Source organism: Musca domestica, unplaced genomic scaffold (assembly GCF_030504385.1).
Source record: "Musca domestica strain aabys unplaced genomic scaffold, Musca_domestica.polishedcontigs.V.1.1 34, whole genome shotgun sequence".
Classification (NCBI taxonomy): Eukaryota; Metazoa; Arthropoda; class Insecta; order Diptera; family Muscidae; genus Musca; species Musca domestica.
The window spans coordinates 920004-945330 of record NW_026712313.1 but is presented as its reverse complement, the minus strand read 5'-3'; the positions used below and the strand labels follow the sequence as shown (position 1 = coordinate 945330).

The 25327-nt window shown below is 34.8% G+C and overlaps 1 protein-coding gene across 1 annotated transcript in view; it reads right to left on the bottom strand.

The window, feature by feature from the left end:
• The window catches only part of LOC101889377 (titin), a 113527-nt gene extending 88662 nt beyond the window's left edge, over nucleotides 1-24865 (bottom strand). The window contains exon 1 of the mRNA XM_059125652.1: nucleotides 23603-24865. The gene's annotated coding sequence lies outside the window, so the exon portion shown is untranslated. The remainder of the gene's footprint in view (nucleotides 1-23602) is intronic.
• Nucleotides 24866-25327: the final 462 nt, after the last annotated feature.

Genomic DNA, 25327 nt, shown 5'->3' with positions numbered 1-25327 from the left:
TCTTGCACGTTTTGGAATTTCAATGGCTTTAGCCGAGCTCATTTTTCAATATTTGCCGAATGGAATATTGCGATATGTTCAGCTCATGATTCATTTTTAGGCCACTGTGATGCGGGGTTCGATCAAGTCGCTTTTTTACTTTTCGAACCATTTCTGCTGATGTTGCTGTTTTCTTCCGTCCACTTCCTTGACGTCGGGCTACGCTATCAGTATCACGGTATCGAGCGATGGTACGAGACACAAAAGATTTACTCACATTTAATTGCGGGAGTGCTCTAATGATAGTCACTTTTGGTTTTCCAGCCAAATATAAAGAAATCACACCACCACGCTTGAATTCCATTACGAATAATTTTTTCGTATTCTCACCAAAATGCTTTTGTACGCCAGTAAACAATATAATGAACTGTCACTGGAATAATTGTAACACCTGTCGGACGATTGGCTTAGAAATGACAGCAGTCTGAAGTTGGTTACAGTTTTTTCATCTCACCCTCTAGATATAAGTCTGGAAGTCCCATGTTGATGCTGATGTATTTGATGAGATACATGTCTTCCATGGACTGAAAATATTTCACATGTCATTTATCTTCTGTTTCTATCTAAAATAGTACCTTTTAAAGTCTACTAAACACAGAAACTTTGTCAGGGACCTAATTAAGTTAATTTAATTCCTAGCTAACCCCCACGAAATGGTAATGGAATGGAATGTCCTTCGTTCTTCTACAACCTATGTAGGGTATCACATAGTCTCAGTCTCAGCACATTTAACTTTTCTTACACATTCCTCTTAACTTCAATATCAGCGTTTAATTTTACGAGCAGATAACAAAATGGAAAAAAATTATTACGTTTTAATTGTTAAAAAAATGTATCTGAATCTTTTTTTTTTTTTGCTTTTGAATGTTAAGATAACTAACTATAGGTTGGTAACAAAAGATCGTGTGTGGTCATGACTGACAGCAAATAATGATAGTTACGTCGAATACGTATGATCACACACACACATACATATTTATCTTATTTCAAAGTAATGTTGAGGAAAATAAGTGAAAAAAACACCAGTCCAATTTGTAAATTCAAAAGGGAAACTTGTCAATTTAAAACCTGACACGAACATCTCAAATTGTCTGTTAAGACTATGTCTTACAGTAACCTTGACGACATTTCAAAGTTTTTCAGCCTCACAAAACCTCGTTATTAGTGGGTGGTAAAAAGAAGGATTCTCATCTATCTATCCAAGATTGATTTAGTTTGCCATTTCGGAACCTGGCTTCTTTAGAAACTCCTATTGTCAAAAAAAGTGGCTGGTAAATCCCCGCCATTGACATTTTATAGCAATGTCGTCCGTCGGTCTAGCTTCAGAACGAAATGGAATAGCCTCCAGATATAGATAAAGCCAGATTTAGAGTATTTTTTTGCTGTTTGAGTCGTAGTTTAATATTGAATCAACTTTAAATTGGGATGTAGGAGACATCCGAACCCATATAAGACTGGCAATACTGCCTTATAGGTCTAACTTTTGGTAAGTCCTCATACAAGGGTTCCTTCCGACATTCGATGTTTTGAAATTTTTAGACACTCTTATTAACGGAATGGTTTTACAGATGGTATTTTGAGATCGCCATATATATCAACTTCTACAACAACAAGGTTACGTTTCCGTGTAGACCGATATAGCTGTACCACTCGAATACTAGACATATTTTTAAAATTGGAACTTTCCAATTGGTGGAGGGTATTGAATGTTCGGTCCGACCGAACTTTACAACTTCTTATATTATATTTTTAATAAATAACGGTTTTAAAACATAGATCTCTTTGGACCAAATCCATTTCAGGACATTTACAGTCGATCTACGAATGTCCGTCCATACGTCTGACTGGTGCGCACGATAACTCTCAAAGAGAGTATCCGATTTGGCCCAAACTTGACACATCGAAATATTATTTTCAAACTAGCCCCGAGTTCGGAGATGAGCAACATCGGTACATTCCTTCTGGTACCTCCCTCAAAAAAAGTCAATAACTTAACAGAATATAAAACAAGTAAAAAAGTATCGGTCGGCTTTGCCGACAGATGTATACCCTCAGTCCTCTTCACCCTCTATGGAGTGGGTTTTTAAAGAATGGGTCAATATTGTCAATTTCGTATCGGACCTACATAAATATGATATAAATATTATAATAGCAGATGGATATAGCAATTGTAAAGAATCACTGAGTTGTTTCGCAATTTATGACAGATAAAAATATTGAAAAATGTGTCTCTTTGTGGGTGAGGTACCAGAAGGTGTTCGCAGATATATAGGATCATCTTCAAAACAGATCTGGTGTTAGCAAAAATAATTTGTATGTGTGAATCCTTATTTCGCTTTCTTTGAGCGTTATGTTTTTCAAAATTAGATTATTGATTCCTTTCTGTGCAGAAAATATATATCTCAAATTTTCGACCATTTGTGGGGGAGGTACCATAAGATGTGGACCGATATACTTCATCTTAACACCAGAGCTTGGGTTAATATAAATATTGGGATGTGCGCCATTCGAAGACAATCGGACTCATTCATGACATTTTATGAGATTTGTAATTATTCTAAATTTTGACCATTTGTGGGGGAGGTACTTGAAGGAGTGAACCGATATTGTCCATTTTGACACCTAACGTAGAACTGATGCAAATATTAGGATTTGCAAAGTGAGAGCAAAATCGGATTATCCTTTCTCTTTGTGTGCAAAAAAATATATTTTTTGCAAATTTCGACCTTTTGTGGGGGAGGTACCAGAAGGAGTGGACCGATATATTCCATCTTAACACCTGACCTTAGGTTAATATAAATATTGGGATGTGTAAAATTTTAAGACAATCGGACACTTACATCACATTTTATGAGAGTTGTAATTATTCAAAATTTTTACCATTTGTGGGGGAGGTACTTGATGGAGTGGGCCAATATTTTCCATTTTCACACCCGACCTCACACTGACCCAAATATTAAGATTTGCAAAGTTGGAGCACAATCGGACTATAATTTCTCTTTCTGTGCAAAAATTAAATTTTTTGAAAATTTTGAACTTTTGTGGGGGAGGTACCAGAAGGAGTGGACCGATATTGCCCATCTCCGAACTCGATCTAAGTTTGACAAAAATATTACGATGTACCAAGTTTGGACCAAATTGGATACTCCCTTCGAGAGTTATCGTGCGCACCAGCCAGCCAGACAGACAGACAGACAGACAGACGGACGGACGGACGGACGGACGGACATCGCTAGATCGACTCCAAATGTTCTGAAACGGATTTGGTCCAAAGAGACCTAGGGTCTAAAACCGTTATTTCGACTAGGCACGTTTTGGCCGTATCAAATGATATATACCCTCTGTAGCCATATGGCTGAGGGTATAATGATTTATAGAAAAAGAATTGTGTGCAAACTTTGCAAATCCTAAATGTCAGGACAGGTGCGAAAATAGACAATATCTGCCCACTCCGTCAAGTACCTCTCCCATAAAGGGCCAACATTTTGGGATAATTATAACTTTTATAAAATATGAAATAAGAGTCCAATTATTTTCAAATTTCGCACATCCCAATATTTATATATCGGCCCACTCCCTCTGGTACCTCACCCACAAAAGCTCGAAATTTTCAAAATATATATTTTCTGCACAGAAAAAGAAATTAATAATCCGATTTTGCTCCAACTTTGGAAATCCTAATATTTGCGTTAGTTCTAAAACAGGTGCAAAAATGGATAATATCGGTCCACTCCATCAAGTCCCTCCCCCACAAATGGTAAAAATTTTGAATAATTACAACTCTCATAAAATGTGATGTAAGAGTCAGATTGTCTTCAAATTTCACACATCCCGATAATTTTTTTAATTCTAGGTCTGGTCTTAAGTTGGAATATATTGGTCCACTTCTTCTGGTACCTCCCCCACAAAAGGTCGAAATCTGTGAAGATGAGATATATCGGTCCACTCCTTGTGGTACCTCCCCCAGAAAGGCTCAACATTTTGAATATCCATTAAGCTCAACAACACAAGATCTGTTATAAAGATGATAGAGCATAGCTTAGCTTGGCCCATCTCCCACATAGGGTTCAAGATTTTGAAAAACAAAACACTCAAATTTCACAAAAAAATACATATTTGCTAACACTAGATCTGTTGTAAAGATGATATATTTCTGCGAATCCCTTTCTGGTACCTCACCCATAAATGGTCGCAATTTCCAAAACTTCTGTCTGTCATAACTTGCGAAACAAGTCAACGATTTCTTTCAACCTGAAACCCGAGATAAATATGGAATTTATGATTTCGCATAAAATTTGATATAAATGCCTGATTTTTTGGTAATGTAACTCATTCCAGTATTTATCTGTGTTGGATGAAGTATGAAAATGGAATACTTCTGTCGACTATATATGAAGAGATCTCATATAAAGTGAAGGAAGTAACCAATATAGTCCAAACCTTCACGTCACAATATTTATATCATATTTATTTAAGTCTGATACGATATGGACAATATTGGCCTATTCTTTCGGAACCTACTTCATAGACGGTCAACAATTTGAATAATAAGAAATCAAAATATATTTAAATAATCGAACATTGGCTGAGAGTATACATCTGTCGGCAAAACTGACTGACACTTTTTAACTTGTTTTTAATTTAATTTTTTTTATAACTTTGCTCCTGACTCATCAGTCTTATAGTTCACAATAATTTCAATGTGGTACTAACAAATTAAAGATTTTAAATTTAACATTGATTTATTGTGGCTTTTATTCATAATTTATTCATGTAAGAATAAAACAACCACAATATATGGTATGATTTGGGAATTATTATAATGACCCCTAAACAAGCACATGAATTAAAAAAAAACAGTGGAATCACAATAATTTCTATAACGTAAAACAGAATTTTCAATAATTTCAAAAGAAGTAAACCATACAATGAGCAGTGGATTTTCAAGTCTAAAAGCAGACCTTTCGTGGAGAAAAAAATATTTTTTCGTTTTTTTTTTTTGGAAAAAAATCACAAAAATTGTAGAGCAATTTAATTTACCTCTTAATTTAAAAGAAAGCTTTCATTTCTAAGGCTTTTACTGGAATTTCTGCAATATTATTAAAAAATCTGTTAATAAAGACATAGATTTACTCTCTAAAATTGTAGTCCAAAACTGCCTGAATTCGCTTTCATAAATTGCCAAGCAGATCCAACCACAAATAACCTACCTTCCACATCTCTTCTTTCCCAAATCTCTTTTATCAAAGTTGATTTTTTTTTAAATCTTTTCCATAATCGGATTTAAAGATAGCAATTTCTTATTTGTTATTTTTTTCTAATTCGTCATCTCCCGCATCAACGTTCGTTCATAAACAATTTTTACTACGAATGACGAATTTGTTGGATTTATCATTACCACAAAGTAGCTTAGGCCACCACAATTAATTTTAGTTTTGATGTTTTTTTTTTTTTTCTTCTCAACGTATCTGGTTTTGCTACTTTACAATAGCTCTTGGTGGTCAGTTGGCGAACTATGAGCCATGCAAAGATGTTTAATAATTTATAATGAGTTTTAGTGGCCATTAAAAAACAAATAATATTGTTTTACGAACCAGTGGAATTAAATGTTTCGGAAAAAAAATCAAAATCCATTGAAATTATCAAGAAGGTTGTTTTATGGAGGCTTCTAAGGGAAGAGTAGAAAGTGTTCATAGAAAATCAGATATTAATCTTTGCATAGAATATTAGAAGTTCTTCTTCACATATATGACTAAATTTTTATTTTTAATAGTGAAATAGCAGACCAGGAATGTTATCGAAGTTTAGTAAATCGTATTGTCGAGGAGGACTAGTAAATTTTCTACTTTATTGTACGAAATATAAGTAAGCGGTCTCTTCTATAGAAACGATTATTTATTTGTATAAATGTTTTATACTCAGATTAAAATACAAGCAACGCTACTTCTTGTAGAAAATCAGAATATTTCTCTTTTATGGTTGATTTCCTGATATTTTTTGAGTATTTTACTGAAATTATATCGAAAATAATTTTTGTGCCTATCGCTTAGAAGACCAAAGTGCCTCTTCGGACAGATAATCAGAAGTTGATATTTTCTTTTATAGGAGAAAAAAATCCAAATTTCAATCTTGTAGTCCCTTTTTGAAATGTACAAAAGAACCTCTGTGCTGCTTTTCTTCAAAAAAAAACAAGTAAAAACATCTAAGTTCGACCGGGCCGAGCGTTTAATACCCTCCAAAAATTTCAAAAAAATTCCGAAAACTACCACTTAAATTAAAACCGTTATATGGCGGCTATACGAAGACGTGGACCTGCATACGACATTTTTTGCAATGGGTTGTAATACCCATTAAGATCTTCCAATACGAAATTTGAAACAATTTCGGCGAATAATGTTGCTGAAATCATTAAAATGCCAAATATATCGGGAGGTACCGTTATATGAGAGCTATACGTAGACGTGGACCTGCATATGACAGGTTGTAGTACCCATTAAGATCTTTCAATACGAAATTTGAAACGATTCCGGTGAATAATGTTGCTGAAATCATTAAAACGCCGAATATCGGGAGGTACCGTTATATGGGGGCTATACGAAGACGTGAACCTGCATACAAACATTTTTGCCATAGGCTGTAGTACCTTTTACAAACTTTAAATATGAAATTTGAAATAATTCCTATAAATAATGTCGTTAAAATCATGAAAATCGGGGGGTACCGTTATATATATAATTTACGAACTTAACCTGCCTACTGGTAAACTATGCATGTGTGCAAAATTCTAGTCTTCTATATCAATTCGTTGAAAAGATAGCGTGATTACAACAGACAGACGGACATCGCTGGTCGTCTTTGAATTTTACGCTGATCCAGAATATATACTCTTTGTAGGGTCTATTATGAATATTTCGAGGAGTTACAAACGGAATAACAAAGCTAATATACCCTCCATAGAATGGTGGAGGGTATAATAAAACATAAATCTTTCAGCTCTTATAGTCCCCCATGAAAATTGAACTTTTCATAATTCTTCAAAAGTTTTTTTTTAAATCCTCGAATTTCAGTCCTGGTAGTCCTTAAAAAATCAAAATTTGTCAAGTTTCTTCAAAATGGTGGAGGGTATTAAAAGTTCGGCCTTGCTGAACTTAACTGCTTTTTACTTTTCATACCTTTATTAGTTCCTAAAATATCCACGCTTAGACTGTCCTTCAAAACCAGGCATTTTAGTCTTATGAAATTCTGGATTTCTAGGCCCCAGACAGTCCATAAAAATCCACGCTGTTCATTCCTCTAAAATTCACGGTTTATGGTCCTCCGATGGTCACTAAAAATCCACACTTTTTAAGCTTCAAATAGTACCTTAAATATCCATGTCCCTTAGTCCTTACAAATCCATCCTTTTTAGTCCTTAGGTAGATCTCCATTTTTGATTGTAAAATCTTAGTATTTTAGTCCGAATATAGTAATTTTAAATTCCGCTATGTTTACTACTCAGATTGTCCCACAAAACTTCGAGCTTTTAGTCCTTAGACAGTTTTTAAATAGTCCATGTTTAGGACTCCCAAAAATCGAATGTTCTTAGTCCTTAGATAGCCCTTATATGGCTCATGTTTAAATCTCTTAAAAATCAATACTCTCATTTCTCAAAAAGTGTTTAAAAAATGTTCACTTTTTTGTCGAAAAATCCGTGCCTTTTACTTAATCACTTGTTTAACCTTAGTAGTTATTTATATCCAAATGTATTGCTGGATATCCCTCCGAAAAACCGTTTGAAAATACGTATTTGTAGTCCCGATATATCCCGATTTAAAAGCAAGTACATAAATCATTTCACAAGAATGATATTTGGTACCAGATATCAGATACAGTCCAGAAATACCTCTGCCAAATTTTGTTAAGATGGGTTCAGATTTGGATATAGCTCCCATAGCTTGAAAAATCTACGCTCCATATCACTGATGCCCTCCCAAAAATATGCTTTGAAAATCCACGTTAACTTTCAAACCTCCCAAAAACATACTTTAAGATCTAGACTTAATTCCACCTATAGATTCCCAAAAATACGCTTTAAAATCCATGCTTAATACTACCTATAGATTCCCAAAAATATGCTTTAAAAGTTCACACTCAATACCAAAGACATACTTTAAAAGTCCACTCTTTACAACACTAACAGCCTCCCTAAAATATGCTATAAATATTCACGCTTTATAGCTTTGATAGACTCCCTTAAATATACTTTGAAAATCTACGCTCAATACCTAAAATATGCTATAAATGTAAACGCTCAATAGCGCCGATAGTTTCCCAAAAATATGCTTTAATAAAAATCCACGCTAAATATCACTGATAGACTCCCAAAAATATGCTTTAATAAAAATCCACGCTAAATATCACTGATAGACTCCCAAAAATATGCTTTAATAAAAATCCACGCTAAATATCACTGATAGACTCCCAAAAATATGCTTTAATAAAAATCCACGCAAAATATCACTGATAGACTCCCAAAAATATGCTTTAAAAGTCCACGCTCAATAGCACTAATAGTCTCCCTAAAATATTTCATATATATCCACGATCAATATCAATGATAGACTCCTAGAAATATGCTTTAAAAATGCACACTAATTGCTATAATAATCCGTCAAAAATGGGCTTTAAAATCCACACTCAATACTACCGATTACTAGCAAAAATATGCTTTAAAAACCACACACAATACCACTGATAGACTCATAAAAATATACTTTAAAAATCCACGCTTTTTAGCTTTAATAGTCCCTCAAAAGTGGGCTTTGAAGACTCTCGTTCAATACCTCGTTTTACAGATCTTACAGCCGTCAAAAATAGGCTTTAAAATCCACTCTCAGCACTACTGATGTACTCCCAAAAATATGTTTTAAAAAACACGCACAATAGCCTCATAAAAATATACTTTAAAAATCCGCGGCTTTGAAGACACTCGTTCAATAACTCGTTTTATAGGTCTTACAGCCTCCCCGAGGTATGCTTTACTCAATACTACTGATGTTCTCCCAAAAATTTGCTTTAAAAATCGACACACAATACCACTAATAGACTCATAAAAATATGCTTTAAAAATCGCGCACGCTTTTTAGCTCTAATAGTCGCTCAAAAGTAGGCTTTACAAATATACGGTAAATACCACTGATAGAATCGTTAAAATATGCTTTGATAGATTTAATAGCCTCCCGAGATAATCTTAATATGCTCTAATTGTCGTCATTAAATAATTTAAAAAATCAATTTTTTAGATCTTATAGTCGCCTTATAATATGCTAAGAAATTATAGTTTTAAGGCTCCGAGAGTCTAAGAAATCCTTGATTATTTTAACTCTAAATACCCTTAAAATATCCTCGATTTATTCCTTTGATGATCTCCCTAAAAAATGCTCAAAAAATCTTTAGTCGTCTAAAAATATGTTCTGATAATCCCGAATTCTCCTAAATGGAGATCTAAAGGTCATCTCTAAATATAAGACCCAAAGGTGTAACTTCCGTGGAAGACCAAAAAAATTAGTCATACATTTATACAAAGTATTTGCAACATAAATATGTATGAGTTATTATGTAGTGACACACATTCCGAACAAAAAAAAAAAACGCGAAAACACTTTCATTACTTTTTTCAAAACAAAAATAAAACAAACAAAAAATTGTTGTGAATTTCATTTATAATTCGATCCTCGTAGCAAATAAACGGCATAAAGCAAATACCAATCAACACCCAGACAATGTGCATGTATGTATGTGCGTACTCACATGTCTATTTGTAGATAGTCAACAAAATATTTACTCAGCCAAAGAAAATGTGATGGGAATACCCCCCATTATCTGCATTTCGAAATGAAATTTACCTCCCTCTTCTAACCATGCCCCCACCCAAATATCCACAACAAAATAACCCCTTTTCCGTTTCCAACACACACAGACACACGCTCGAAAAATAAACGAAACAAAAAAGGAAAAACATGATTGACACTCAATTTATGGCAATGACAACAAAAGCAACAAAAAACGACAGTAACATCATTTAAACTATTTTTAAGAGACACAAACGGACAGACCGACTGGCGAACTTTGTTTGGTTGTTATTATGATTACTGTTGTTATTGCTTTTGTTGTTAGGGGAAGCGGTTTCTTATAAACAAATTTTTCGTTCGTGATTTATGAAAATGATAATCACATTAGCATTTTTTTCGTTTCGTTTCAATTTTTTTTGTGGATTGGATGATAAATTGGAACAAAGGGGGAGAAAGTATGAGTGAGGCAGGAGGTAGAGACGAGGACTAAGTTGATGACAAGTTTCGTAAGGAAATTTACATAAGTTACATTGGTATAATTCTTATAGGTTTAGGAGACATATTTGTTTACACGTAAATAGGAGAGGGTTATTTAGATATGAGACCTCCTGAAGCCTTAAAGACTTCTTTACATATTAGGACTTTCCATGTTCTTACTATATAAAAATCCTCTTTTTTGTGTGAGATAGAAAGAAAGACCTTGGGCCCCTATAGACACAAGACCTCTCATGTATCTCCCACTGAAAGAAGACCACCAAGAGCCCTTCTGTACTTTCTATAAAAATATTATCCAGAATTTCTATGGGTTTAAGAGCATTTGCTCCTTTGGCAGAGTTCTAGAAACCTTCTATGAAGAGATCCAATCCCTTATGGAGGCCAACAACAGCGCTTCTATACGATAAAATATTATAAAGGAATTCTGTGGACCTAAGACCATTTGTTTCTTTGGCAGGGGTCTAGAAAATTTTTAAGTAGAGATCCAGTCCTTTGTAGAGATTGAAGTCTTCATGGAAGCCTCAAAGACTTCTCTACATAGTAGGACTACTTGTGTATGTAAGATGGAGAAAATACCTTGGAAATATCTTCTGTGAATAGATCTCCCAGTGGACCTCTATTGACACACGACCTATGTCCCAATGGGAAGGGTACCTTCTATATGAAAAAATATTATCCAGGACTTTTATGGGTCTGGGACCATTTGTCTCTTTGACAGGGGTCTTGAAAACTTTTATGCAGAGATATAAGTCGCTTATGGAGATATAAGTCCTTTATGGAAGCCTCAAACTTCTCCCAGGAGAAGGAGACCATCCTTAGAGTTAGAGTGTTTCTATACGAAAAATATTATCCACGACTTCATGGACCTAAGACCATTTGTTTCTTTGGAAGAGGTCTAGAAGACTTCTGTGCAAAGATCCAGTCCCTGATCGAGATATAAGTCCCTTATGGAAGTCTCCAAGACTTCTTTAGATAGTAGGACTTAGTCCCTTCTTTACGTAAAATGGGGAAAAAGACATTTTCAAGGTGTTGGTAGATCTCCCAGTGAGTCTCTATAGCCGCAAGACCTCTTATATATCTCCCATGGGAAGGAGACCATCAAGAGTGTTTCTAAATGGAAAATATTATCCAGAACTTCTATGGACATAAGACCATTTGCTTTTTTAGCAGAAGTCTAGAAGACTTCTATGCAGAGATCCTGTCCCTTATGGAGATATAAGTCCTTTATGGAAGTCTCAAAGACTTCTCTAGATAGTAGCACCTCAAGACTCAGAAGATATTTTAAACGTCTTCTGAAGGTAAAAAAAAACTTCCACTAGCCGTAGAAGTCCTCCAAGAATTATTAATAATTACAACTCTTATAAAATGTGATATAAGAGTCCGATTATCTTTAAATTTCAAACATCCGAATATTTTTATTAACCGACGGTCTGGTGTTAAGATGGGCAATATTGGTCCAATCCTTCTGGTACCTCCCCCAAAAAAGGACGAAATTTTCAAAAAATATTTCTTTCTGCACAGAAAAAAAGCAATAATCCGTTTTTTCTCCAACTTTGCAAATCCTAATATATGCGTCAGTTCTACATGCAAAAATGTATAATATTGGTCCACTCCATCAAGTACCTCCCCCATAAAGGGTAAACATTTTGAATAATTACAACTTTTATAAAATGTGATGTAAGAATCCGATTGTCTTCAAATTTCACACATCCCAATAATTTTATTAACCCAAGGTCTGGTGTTAAGATGGAATACATCGGTCCACTCTTTCTCGTACCTCCCCCACAAAAGGACGAAATTTTCAAAAAATATATTTTCTGAACAGAAAGAGAAGCGACAATTCGATTTTGATCCAACTTTGCAAATCTTAATATTTGCATCTGTCCTAGGTCAGGTGCAAAAAGGTAATATCGTTCAACTCAATCAAGTACCTCCCCCACAAAAGGTCGAATTTTTGAATACCCATGAAGCTCATAAAACGCGAATTTAACATACGATTCCATTTAGACTTTTCACATCAGAATATTTCTATCAACACAGGCTACAACTGTAAAGACGGTAGAGATCCATCCGGACCATTTCTTCTGGTACCTCCCCCACAAAGGGTCAGAGTTTTGAATAACCATAACGTTAATGAAATCCGAAATATGTACTATATTCTCTTTATATTTCACACATCCTTTTATTCCTACTAACTCAAGATCTGTTGTGAAGATGAGATATATCGGTCCATTTTTTATGCTACCTCCCTCACAAAGGCTCAAAATATTGAATATCCATGAAGCTAATAAAACGGGAAATTAACATCCGATTCCATTCAGACTTGGTACATCTCAACATTTCCACCAACGCAAGATATGTTATGAAGATGATAACGATCGGATCATTTCTTCTGATACCTCCCCCACATAGGGTTCAAGCTTTTGATAAACCAAATACCCAAAGAAAGTGAAATAAATGATATATATCTGCAAACCCCTTCTGGTACCTCATCCACAAAGGGTTACAATTTTCAATACTTTTATCTGTCATAACTTGCGAAACAAGTCTGCGAATCCTTACAACTTGTTATGTCTAAATATTTCTTTCAAGCAGAAACCTGAGATGAATATGAAATTTATCAGAATTTATGATTTTGCATAAAATCAGATATAAATGTTCGATTTTCTTGTAAATTTTCCCATATCAATATTTTTATCTGGATTAGATGAAGTACAAAAATGGAATACTTCGGTTTATCGGTACCTCACGCATTTAACATTTTCTAATAATTATCAAATATCTCTTATAAAATGAAGAAAGTAGTCGATGTAGTCCAAACCTGTCATGACACAATATTTTTATCACATTTATTTAAGTCCGATACGAAATGGACAATATTGGCCCATTCATTTAGAACCTACTTCATAGAGGGTCAACAGTTTGAATAATCATAACACAAGTCAAAATATACATATTTAAATAATCGAGGGTATACATCTGTCGATAAACCCGACTGATACTTTTTAACTTGTTTTTTTTTTTTTAATTTTCAAGTTCTTTCAAAATGCTGAAGGGTACTAAAAGCTCAAACCTACTTTTTTTAAATTTTCGGATCAAGATCCCTTAGAAATCGTACCTTTTACTTGAAAAATATTCTTCAAAAATCTCCTGTGGTTCTGATTTGGTCGGAGAACTTCATACGCTCTTCTATAACCCTTATGTATTTTGCATGTCTTTTATAGATAGAAACGATTCTAAAACTTTTTTTATGAATAAAATAAAAAAACAATGTCCAACTTTGAGATGACCCAAATTAGATAAGCTTCGTCGTACTACGACATTTCTCAGCTGTTAAATACAATATTTAAATGAATGTTTAATTAACATTTTTCAAGACCAACGACCTGACAACTTAACCCTTTTTCTCTCTCGCACTCACTTTCAAATGAAACGACCCGAACAAACAAACAGACAACAACTGCAACAACAATAACAACACAAACAACAAACTAAGCATCTTAAAATCCAATGATAACAACCAAGATTATGTCAGAAAAAACACGGTTAATAGCCATCACAACAACAGCAGAGCAAACATCAGCGAACAAGTGCAAGGTGCAGTGAACTAAACAACAAACACCTCTCCGCCATCATCAAACAGAGTATTTTATTTGAATGCACAATGGAGTGAGTGAGTGTGTGTGAGAGAGAGAGGTGGGGGTGTACCCTCATTCTCCCAGTGCTACGAAACGTAGATTACCCAACCAAGCCAAGTAATGATGGTGTGTTTATTTTCTTATATGCTGACAATGCGAATGAGTGACATTGTTGTTGGTGTTGTTGTTGCTATGAACGTGTGGGGGAGAAGGGGGGATAAACACAAAATTAAATATAGTGGTATTCGTCAGAAATGTACATACATGTATGTATGTTAGGTTTGTCCTAGTTTTGTATGGCAGAGTGTTGTTTTAATGAGCGGTACTTTGAAAGTACATACATAGTTACACCTTAACTAAAATCAGAGATGGGGAATTCAGTAGAATTGGAGGTAATCAAAATCAATGGCCAAGAAGGGCCTGCTATAAAGCCTATATACTTAAAAAGTACTCAATGCTACTAAATCTCTATCTATATTAAATAGGTTAAAAAGTATCAGTCGGTTTTGTCGACAGATGCATGCCCTCAGCCAATGTTCGATCATTCAAATATATTTCACCTTCTGTTATGATTATTCCAATTGTTGACCCTCTATGGAGTAGATTTCGATAGAATGGGCCAATATTGTCCATGTCGTACCGGACCTAAATATATATGGTATAAATATTGCGAAGTGCCAGGTATCTATATCTATAAAAGAGGAAAATGTTTGTTTGTTTGTTTGTTTGTAATTTATGGACTCGAAAACCGCTGAATAGATTTTCCTGAAAATTTCCATATATACTGCAACATCGCCTGAAAGTAACATAGGCTATATACATTTTTGAATTTCCACTTGGAACTGGAGATATAGCATCAGAATCGGAGGTACCTCCCAAAAATTTAGATTTTATATGCACATATCTATTGATTGGTTGAAGATACATACATTCCAAATTTGGAATACGTAACGGAATTTGGAACAAAAATAAGTTTGCTAAATTATATTGTAATCGGTTCAGATTTGGATATAGCTCCCATATATATTTTCGACCGATTTCGTTTATTTGATGCCTCAAACACAATATGAACGTTCGATTCCAATAAAATTTGGAATGTGTGACGGGATTTAATCTGAAAATAAATTTGTCAAATTATATTGAAATCGGTTCAGATTTGGATATAGCTCCCATATATATTTTCGGCCGATTTCAAGCATTTGATGCACCAAACACGCTATGTATCCCCAATTTCAATGAAATTTGAAACGTGTGATAGATTTTATCTAAAAAATTGATTTCACAAATTATATTGAAATCGGTTCAGATTTGGATATAGCTCCCATATACATTTTCGGCCGATTTCATGTATGGTGGACCAAACACGATATGTATTTCCAATTGTGATGATATTTAAAATAAGTAACGGAATTGGGAGCCAAAATGAATTGGTCAAATTAAATTGAAATCGGTTCAGATTTGGATATAGCTCCCATATATATTTTCGACCGATTTCATGTATTTGATGCACCAAACACGCTATGTATCTCTAATTTCAATGAAATTTGGAATGTGTAGCGGAAATTAAAACAAATATACATTTGTCATATTATATTAAAATCGGTTCAGATTTGGATATAGCTCTCATATATATTTTCGACCGATTTCATGTATTTTATGCACCATACACGATATGTATGTTCGATTCCAAAGAAATTTGGAATATGTAACGGGATTTTGATTAGAAAATAAATTAGTCAAATTATATTAAAATCGGTTCAGATTTGGATATAGCTCCCATATATATTTTCCGCCGATTTCACATATTTGATGCACAAAACACGATACGTATATCCGATTCCAATGAAATTCGGCATGAGTGGCTAAATTTGGTACAAAAATAAATTTGACAAATTATATTCAAATACGCTCAGATTTGATTATAGCTCCCATATATATACTCAGCCGATTTCACATATCTGATGCACCCAAAGCGAGAGAGACAAAATCTGGCACCAGAAAAAATTGCCTAATTATATTAAAATCAGTTGAGGTTTGGATATAGCTAACATATATATTTCGGCCGATTTCATACATGTTATGCACTAAACATGATATATATGACCGATACCAATGAAATTCAAAATGTGTGGCGGAATTTGGTTACAATAATAAATGTGACAAATTAATTGGAAATTAGTTAAGATTTGGATATGGCTCCCATATATATATTATCGGCCGATTTCACATATTTGACGCACCAATTTCAATGAAATATGAAAGGTGTGGCGGAATTTGGTGTAAAAGTAATTGTTTTTAAAATTATATTTAAACCGGTTCAGATTGGGATATCATTTTAATAAGAACCATTGACCCACACCGCCTTAGCTAACACTAAAAAACAACACAACAATTGATTTGAAATACGCTTATTACGGCGAAGTATGTTGCTATCTCGAATTCACTAATTGCAATAGAAAGGCCACTCAACTTCAATAGATTGCAGTTTACTGCACGCTTGGTATTTGCTATGAAATAAATAAATCCGAAGGACAAACCCTTCGTGTATGTATGTCATGTTACTGCTTTTCTAATGGTTTTGGTTATTTCCGCATTAAAGTAGTGCAATAATTTTTTTTTTTAATTTTTAAATTTGTTTTTTTTTTTTTTTTTTAACCAACATATATTCGTAAATAAAATTTTGCATGCATATAAAATCAAAAGGGGTAGCGAAGCGCACCGGGTTCAGCTAGTGTACTATATATCACTTCACTTTGTATGTGATACTTTTTAGAAAACGTTAAAATGTGTGTGAGGTACCAGATATATCCCACCGAAGTATTCCATTTTCATAATTCATTTAAACAGATAAAAAATATATTGGTATTTATATCCAATTTTATGCGAACTTATGAATTCCGATAAATTCCATATTCATATGAAATTTGAAAAGACTCGGATTCTTATTTGACGTTTTTTTTTTGTTCTTCTGGGGGAGGTACCAGAAGAAATAGTCAGATATATTCCATCTTTATAACAGATCTTATGTTGATGGAAATATTGAGATGTGCAGATGTCTGAATGGAATCTGATGATAGTTGCGCGTTTAATTAACTTCATTGATATTCAAAATGTTGACCCTTTGTGGGGGAGGTACCAGAAGTAGTCTACCGATATATCCCATCTCCACACCAGACCGTGGGTTAATAAACATATTGTGATGTGTGTAATTTAAAGACAATCGAACTCTTACAGGGTGAGAAAAAAAACTGCAACAAAGTCAAACGCCATCATTTTTACATTTTTTATCTTTTGAATGAAAGCAAAATATTTCAGAAATAGCATCAAATTTTAGAATAAGTTTAGATTTGTTCGAATTGGTCACCTTTGGCACGAATTTTGGCCATCAAACGACCAATGAAACCGTCACACACTGCCCGAATGTTGCTCTGCGGTATTCTAGGCCATTCCTGGCGAAGCGCTTGCCAACCTTGTTTTCCCAAAGTCCTCCAGACATAATAGTCCAACGGATTGGTATCCGGAGATTTTGGTGGCCATTGTGCGCTGAAAATTAATCGAGGAACCTCATTTTATAACCATTCTTAGGTGGCGCGTGCTGAGTGGCCACCGGCGCTTGATCATCTGACCTCTTTGGCAAGTAAACACGATCATTTTGTTTGTTTACAAGCTGCTGGACAACGAATATTTTCTCATCGGAGAAAAGACACCAAATTCGGCAGTGCACCACTTTCGGCCAAGCGAAGCAATTCTTTAGCTCTTTTTTTAGTCTATTTTCTTTTTTTGCGGTGTAAGTTCTTGCACTTTTTAGAATTTCAATGGCTTTACCACCAGCTCATTTTCAATATTTACCGAATGGATTATTGCGATATTTTCAGCTTACGAGCCATTTTTCGGCCATTGCGGCGGGGGTTTCTATCAAGACTCTTCTTTATTTTTCAAACCATTTCTGCTGATGTTGCCGTTTTCTTTTGTCCACTTTCTTGACGTCGGGCTACGCTAACAGTATCACAGTAACGAGCGATGGTACGAGCCACAAAAGATTTATTCACATTTAAATGGTGGATTGCTCTAACGATAGCCACTTGTGGTTTTTCCAGCCAAATATAAAGAAGTCACACTATCATGCTTGAATTCCCTCACGAATAAGATTTTTTTTTAATTCTTCCCAAAATGCTTTTGTACGCTTGTAAACAATATAATGAGCGATCACTGGAATAATTTTAACAGCTGTCGGACGAGTGGCTTAGCAATGACAGCAGTCTGAAGTTGGTTGTAGTTTTTTTCATCTCACCCTGTAGTCCAAATCTGGCACGTTGTAATATTTATATTGGTCTTAGATCAGATACGAAATGGTCAATATTGTCCAACTACCTCGGAACCTCCCCCCATAAAGGGTCATCAGTTTGAATAATCTTAACTCAACGTTGGGGGTATACATCTGTCGTCAAAACCGACTGATACTATTTTACTTGTTAATGTCTAAATCTTATATGCGTAAATCCCAAATAAATGTAAATTTTTATTACAACCCCTTACAAACCCCACTTACATCAAATGGGAAAAACTCTTCAACATGCACTCAATTATTAGTATAACACATGAACAAGAACCCATAGCCCCCGCACCACCCAATCTCTCACACAGCAACAAAACCTAATTAAAAACAGTTTTACCTTGAAGAAAAGTTCTACGTTTTGCAAAAGATCACAGCGAATGGAAACACTGTCGTCCCTCTCTTACACTCTCTTCACAATGACTTGTATGTATGAGTAGAGTATGGATGGATGGATGGTTGGATGGCTGAGAACTGTAATTGTCCCCCATTTAATAGGAAAAGTACCCCCTCCCAACCCCAACAATTCTACCGTAAGTTTGTAATAATAAGCTTTTAACTAGAGCACAAAATTGTAACAGTGTTTTGCTTAGTTTTGTTTTGGAATGGAATGGGAGAGGGAGAATATTTAAACTCACCATTGAAGAGAAAATTCTGTGGGTATATTTATTTATAATTGAGAAGAAAGAATTTCTATTTCCCTTCTTTGGGGTGCGAATGGTGTGATTTGATACCAGACGGAAATAATGACACATTATATTAACTCCAATCAAAACAATTTGCAAATGCGTGAAATTACTTTAATTAAAGCAGTACCAAAGATATTTGTGTTCACACGTATGTTTGGTGGGGGAAGGGGATGGCACAGAAGTTGGATATGCGTACCCCTTTGGAATACGAATGAATAACAGTACTAATATCAACTGGTATATCATCCCACATTGTTTGAGGGGTATATTAAATGGGTAATTTTCTTTGCATATCATCGAAATTATCCTTCATGTTCCCTTATGTGACATGGAAAGAACTTTATACTGGTCACACAAATGGCAGAGTAAACTTCTTCCCATCTCACGATGATTGCAAGGTTGAATAACTTTGTAAAAAAGAAGCCTAACTGTATGAATTCATATATTTGCAATAAACTCTTTTGCTTACTTGGCTTTTGACTACATAAACAAAAAATGCGAAAAAAAAAATTATAAAATCTCAAGGTACCTATAAAAGATCAAGTTGTATACAGTTTGTCAACTAAATGTTGGCAAAACAAATATGGTACACAATTTTAAATAAAATGCAATTTTATTCTTATAAATAAATATATTAAATAACTATTTCGTCAGCGAAAAGTCTTTTTATACCCTCCACCATAAGTTTGTCATTCCATTTGTAACACCTCGAATTATACATGTTAGACCCCACAAAGTATATATTCTTGATCAGCATAAAATTCTATGTCGATTTAGCGATGTCCGTCCATCTGTGAAAATCACTCTGGCTTCCGAACGAAAGGAAGGAAGTAGATGCAGGACTTTTGGTATTGAAAATGGGCCAGGTAGGTCCACGTTTTGGTATAGCGCCCATATAACGGTACCTTCCGATATTCGGTATTTTGATGATTTTAGCGACATTATTCAGCGAAATTGTTTCAAATTTCGTATTTGAAGTTTGAAATGGATACTACAACCTAAGACAGAAATTTGTCTGTGCAGGACAACGTCTTCGTAACGGTACCTCCCGACCAAATGCACAATGGACCCATATACAATTTTCCCCCCAAAACAATTTCAACGTCTTCATATGTAAACCATAGAAAGCAAAAGTGGCCTCAATATCAACATTTCAGAATTTCAGCTCTATCACTTCACCAAATATAGTAACATTTAGTAAGCATATCCGAAACCTTTCTCCATCCACAATCACATATCGACAGAGACCTCAATATTAAATTTTGGAATTCCAATCTGGTACCACTTGGTTTTTTTCGAATAATTATAGCAGATATACAGGGTGAGATGAAAAAACTGCAACCAACTTCAGACTGCTGTCATTTCTAAGCCACTCGTCCGACAGATGTTAAAATTATTCCAGTTACATTTTGCATTTTGCTGAGAATCTTCCAGAAAAAAAGTTATTCGTGATGGAATTCAAGCGTGATAGTGTGATTTCTTTATATTTTGCTGGAAAACCACAAGTGGCTACCGCTAGAGCACCCGAGCATTTAAATATGAATAAATCTTTTGTGTCTCGTAACATCGCTCCGTTGCCGTGATACTGGTAGCATAGCCCGACGTCAAGGAAGTGGACGGCAGAAAACAGCAAGATCGGTAGAAATGGTTCGAAAAGTAAAGAAGCGACTTGATCGAAACCCGCGCCGCAGTGGCCGAAAATTGGCTCGTGAGCTGAACATATCGCAATATTCCATTTGGCAAATATTAAAAAATTAACTCGGGGTAGAGCCATTGAAATTCCAAAAAGTGCAAGAACTTACACCGCAGCAGAAAGAAAATAGACTCATAAGAGCTAAAGAGTTGCTTCGCTTGGCCGAAAGTGGTGAACTGCCGCATTTGGTTTTATCCGATGAGAAAACATTCGCTGTCCAGCAGTTTGTAAAAAAAAACAAAATGATTGTGTTTACTTGCCAAAGAGGTCAGCTGAAAATGTGCACCTTCGATTGGCCACCAGAACTCAAGCGCCGGCCATGGTAATGGTGCGGGCCGCCATAACAACCGATGATCGCTCTCCGCTCGTATTAATCGGCGGTGGCATCAGAATAAATACGAAATATTATCGAGCAAATATTCTGGAGGGTGTATTAAAGCCTTGGCCACGAAACATTTTGGCCGCAAATCTTGGACATTCCAACACCATTGCACTTAGCACGCGGCACTCAAGAATGGTTACAAAATGAGGTTCCTCGCTTCATTTCCAGCTCACAATGGCCACCAAAATCTCCGGATACCAATCCGTTGGACTATTGTGTCTGGAGTATTTTGGAATGCAAGGTTGGCACTAAAAAATACCAAAGTGTCGATCTCTTCAAGCAAGCGCTTCGCCAAGAATGGGCCAAAATACAGCAGAGCAACATTCAGGCAGTGTGTGACGGTTTCATTGGCCGTTTGAAGGCCATAATTCAATTCGAAAGATGACCAATTCGAATAAATCGAAAATTATTCTAAAATTTGATGCTATTTCCGAAATGTTTTGCTTTCATTCAATAAAATTTAAAAAAAAATCTAAAAATTATGGATTTTGACTTTGTTGTGGTTTTTTATACCCTCCACCATACTATGGAGGGTATATTAATTTTGTCATTCCGTTTGTAACTCCTCGAAATAGTCATGTCAGACCCAACAAAGTATATATATTCTTGATCAGCGTAAAATTCTAAGACGTCTGTCTGTCTGTGTGTCTGTCCGTATGTCTGTCTGTGTGTCCGTCTGCCTGTCTGTCTGTCTGGTCGTCTGTCTGTCTGTTGTAATCACGCTATCTTTCGAACAAATCGAGATAGAAGGCTAAAATTTTGCACACATGTATATTTTGCAAGTAGGCAGGTTAAGTTCGTAAATGGGCCATGTAGGTCCAAGTTATCATATAGCCCCCATATTCGGTATTTGGATGATTTTAGCGACATTATTCAACGGAATTGTTTCAAATTTGGCATTTGAAGTTCGTAATAGATACTACAGCCTAAGACAGAAAATTATCTGTGCAGGTCCACGTCTTCGTATAGCCCCCATAGCGATTTTAGCGATATTATTTACCGGAATTGTTTCAAAATTCGCATGTGAAGTTCGTAATGGATACTTCAGCCCATACCAGATAATTGTCTGTGCAGGTCCACGTCTTCGTATAGCCCCCATATACCGGTACCCTCTATATTCGGTATTTTGATGATTTTAGCTACATTATAAACAAATTTTTCTTCAAGTTCCGCATTTAAATATTGTAATAAATTATGACAAAAGTTACCTATGCAGGTCTACGGCGTTGTATAAGAATTCGGTATTTTTAAGATTTTAACAGAATTTTCAACGGATTTTAATATTATTTTGGTGGAGGTTGGAGGGTATTAAAAGTTCGGCCCGGCCGAACTTACAGCTTTTTTTACTTGTTTTTATCTCGCCCTGTATGGGACACATTTCCGAAACCACTCCCATATGTCCAGATTACACACGAACAACGACACTTATACCAAATTGCACATTTCAAGCTCTATCTCTTCTCCCAATACCAAATTGTACCAAATACAGTACCATTTGGTATTTTTCAAGCACTTGTACACATTTTCAGAAACTCCCCTTTATCGCAAACCTACCACCAACTGGGACCCCAATACAAATTTTTAAAATTCCAGCTTTTCCATTCACTGTAAACCAAACTGTTCCCAATTTAGTACCACTTATTACAGTTCGCACACTTGGTGCACATTTTCAAAATCAGCTTCATATATCATAATTACTTTCCAACCTTGATTCCCATACCAAATTTCAAATTTCTAGCTCCATCCGTTTGCATAATACCAAATTGTACCATTTTAGAAGTTTAGTACCATTTGAGAACATTTCGTAACCTTAAAGTTTGAACTTCCAAAAAACTCTTCAGCACATATATCCTACACTCTATCAGCTACTCCCATTCAAAATTTAAGAATTCTAGCTCATTCCGTTTGTCCAATACAAAGTATTCAATTTTTAGTACATTTAGTACAAATTCCCAAAAACAAAAAAACCTTACCACACGCCAACGCACCAAGACTGACCCACGAGCAAAATTTTACGTAAGCTTACACTCAGTACACATTTCAAAAACAACATCAACACTAGGTGCCCACCTTCATTCTTATACCAAATGGTACAAAATATAGTACTTTTTAGTACACTTTAGGTTCGAGTTTCATTAAAACCCATTAGCGACCTTCATCCCAAATTTCAGAATTCCACCCTTTTAGGTTTGAGAATAGACAATGGATTTAATTTTTGGTACCATTTAATACTTTTTGGTACATTTACGAATAAAATAATATCTTATATCCGTCTCCTGTCACTAAGCTATCTCCTCATCAATTTCCAGCCATATCGCTAAAGCCGCTCTTGAATTATAAATAGTGTAACACCCTACGACAAATTAACCCTTTTCACTTTCTTCAAATAAGAAATTAAGAGTTGCAAAAAGTAAGAGAGAGAGCGAACAAGAGAGTGAGTACAAAACACACTCTTCCCTTGGCATTGTTTCAAAACTAACAACAACACTTGTTTACTACTTACATTTTAATGTTTGTTGCAACTCCAAAATAAATTATTGCAATGGGGTATTTGATTTGAATTATTGGTGGTCACAGAAATAAAAATAAACTTATATTTTTTTTAATTATTTCTCTTTTTATTTTAAAGCAAAGCTGTGTTTCATCATCTTTCCATAGACTGGGATTAACTTTTGCTTGACACTTGTCATTGCATTTTGCCTTTTTTCTTTTTATGATTTTTTTTATTTTTTATTTCTTCTTTTTTTTTGAAAACCTTTTCTACGGACGTCAGCAAAAAAACACAATTTTTTTTGTCGAAACAGCTTTCAATGTGAAAACACTTGGCCAGACGGACGGGAGCAGCCAGCGGCTAGCTAACCTAGCTATTTAACACATTCACACGCGCGACGTTTTGAAATCTTCGGTTTATCATTAATTTTTTTCTATTTTTCGTTTTGTTACTTTTGGTTTTGTTTTAATACAAATAAAGCTTTTGTTGGTTTTTTTTTAATATTTAAACACATTGGTAAATATATTTTTATATATTATAGGTATTTTTCTATACATAAATTATATATTAAAAAAAAACTTTCTTATTTTTCTTTTAATAAATTTCAAAACTTGGTGTTTCCATTTCCATTTTGTGTTGATTGTTTAAAAACCGATAATATTTAAACACGTCTGCAGCTGTGTGTGTGTGTGCGTTTTGTATATAAACATTCGCTGTTGTCGTGTTTTAAATTTCGTTTTTGTTTTTTGCGTTTTATTCACTTCGTTTTGTTATTTATTTATTTACTTTTTTCATACACGTAGCACTGCACACTCGCTCTCACACACACGCACCTATCTCGTTTCATTCGTTTTTTTTTTTTTCTTTTTTATTTTATTTTTTTTTTTTTTTGTTAATAACAATTGTGTTTAGTAACAGAGTGACAGCAGTGAAACCACGTAAAAAAACACAGCAGCAGCAAAAGCAGCAGAACTTATAGAAAGAAGATAGATCCAAAGAGGAACCCCCAAAACTTAACAACACACAAATAAAATCGAATAATAACAACAAATTCAAATTAAAACGAAAAAACAACACAAAATACGCGCGCGTCTGTGTTGCGTTTTATTTATTTTTCTGGTGCTGCTGCTGCTTGTACAAATGTTTTGGTTTTTTTGTGTTTTGTGAGATAGCCGTTTTTTCCGTTACCCATTCACACGAAGCTTAAACGAAGGTCCGTCTACGATGCGCTTGAGACAACGGTTTCAACACGAATGAGTAGAAAAATTGTCAAACGTCAGCAGATAGCACACAACAACAGAGGGTTTTTTTTGGGTTCGTAGTGTGGTGTTGGTGAGAGTGACCAAAGAAAGCCTAGATAAGTGAAATAACAGTAACAGTTTCCTGAAGAGTAACAATTGTTGTATTGGAACAAGAGAGAAAGAGAAACAGCAATTCAACAGGAAATAAGAGTACTGGATATTGGAATGTTATGAAGAGAGGAGTGAAGGTTAAATCATAACGTATTTTTAAATGATTGGATCAAGGTAGATGTACTAGGTAATCGCATCAGCCCAGCTGACGGCACCATTAAATGTCAAAACAAATTGTTGTAATGAAGAATTCGCCCTAAATGAATGCAACAACAAATTTGTTTATGTTGTCTTCCAAGGTAGATGTACTATGTTAGATGTTAGATCTACCTTGGTTGTCTTCCCTAAAAGTAACTTTTTATAATATTTTAAATAATTTAAGAGC